This window comes from Orycteropus afer, unplaced genomic scaffold (genome assembly GCF_000298275.1).
Source record: "Orycteropus afer afer isolate SDZICR_OR568_19922 unplaced genomic scaffold, OryAfe1.0 scaffold00037, whole genome shotgun sequence".
NCBI classification, from domain to species: Eukaryota; Metazoa; Chordata; class Mammalia; order Tubulidentata; family Orycteropodidae; genus Orycteropus; species Orycteropus afer.
Genome location: NW_006921624.1, coordinates 14363729 through 14365418, shown reverse-complemented (window position 1 = coordinate 14365418; position 1690 = coordinate 14363729).

Sequence of the window (1690 nt, the reverse complement as noted above, 5' to 3'; positions counted from 1 at the left end):
TAAGTGTCAGAGTCTCTTCTGACATCCATTTTGGTCTTTTCTTCCTTTCCTGTATTTTTAGTGCCCTTTTGCTTTCTTCATGTATGATGTCCTTGATGTCATCCCAGAACTCATCTGGTCTGTTCATTAGTGTTCAGTGCATCTTTTCTGTTCTTGAGATGCTCTCATGATTCAGGTAGAACATACTCAAGGTCATACTTTGGCTCTCATGAACTTGTTTTAACATTCTTCAGCTTCAACTTGAACTTATGTATGCACAGTTTCCACAGTCAGCCCTGACCTTGTTCTGGCTGATGAGTTTAAGCTTCTTCATCATCTATTTCCACAGATGTAATGGCTCTGGTTCCTGTGTATTTCATCCAGCGATGCCCACGTATATAGCCACCATTTATGTTGTTGAAAAAAGGTATTTGCAATGAATAAGTCATTGGTCTTGTAAAATTCTATCATGTGATCTCTGGTGTCTTTTCTGTCACCAAGGCCATGTTTTCTAGCTACTCTTCTTTGTGTCCAACTTTTGCATTCCAATCATCAGTAATTATCGATGCATCTTGATTGTATGTTTGATCAATTTCAGATGGCTGAAGTTGGTAAAAAATCTTCAATTATTTCATCTTTGACATTAGTGGTTGGGGCATAAATTTGAATAACAGTCATATTAACTGGTCTTCCTTATAGGTGTATGGACATTATCCTCTCACTGACAGCATTGTACTTCAGGAAGGATCTTGAAATGTTCTTTTTGCCAATCAATGTGACACCATTCCTGTTCGATATGTCATTCTCAGCATAGTAAACCATATGATTGTCAGATTCAACATGGCCAATACCAGTCCATTTCAGATCACTAACGCCTAGGACATCAGTCTTTATGCATTCCACTTTATTTTTGATGACTTTCAATCTTCCTACATTTATACTTCATATATTCCAGTTCTGATTATTAATAGATGTTGGAAGCTGTTGCTTCTCATTTTGAGTCACATCACATCAGCAAATGCTTTAAACCCCAAAGCTCTACTCCATCTGTGTCATTAAGGTTGACTCCACTCTGAGGAGGCAGTTCTTCCCCAGTCATATTTTGACTGTCTTTCAACCTGAGGGGCTCATCCTCCGGGACTATATCAGACAACGTTTCAGGGCTGTTCCTAGGGTTTTCAGTGGCCAGTTTTTAAAAAAGCAGATTGCCAAGTCTTTCTTCCTAGTGTGTCTTAGTCTAGAAGCTCTGCTGAGACATGTCCACCGTGGGTGACCCTGCAGGTACTTGAAATACTAGTGGCGTAGCATCCAGCATCACAACAACATGCAGCCTCCACGGCAGGACAAACTGTCAGATGAATGGTGGTAACACATAATTACTTAGATGTATTCCTCTAATGTATGTATGTATTTTTATGTTATTACATACTTATATACGTAAAAAATATACAAATCATAAAAATTTACTCCGATGATGAAGAAGAGTTGGAAAATGTTGGCGATTTGTCGGTTACGGTAATAACCCCACTTGTGGAAGGTTCTGGATAATCTCTGGGAATGGGAATGGCATTTCTAGTCAGAAAATCAATGAGAGTTGTCTGTGTGGTCCTCACTTTTTTCTTCAGATATTTTGCGATAACATCTCACCGCTTTCTGAATCTGCCTGTTGACCTGCACTGGGGTCTGTATTTTCAAGCAACTAAAACTCCTG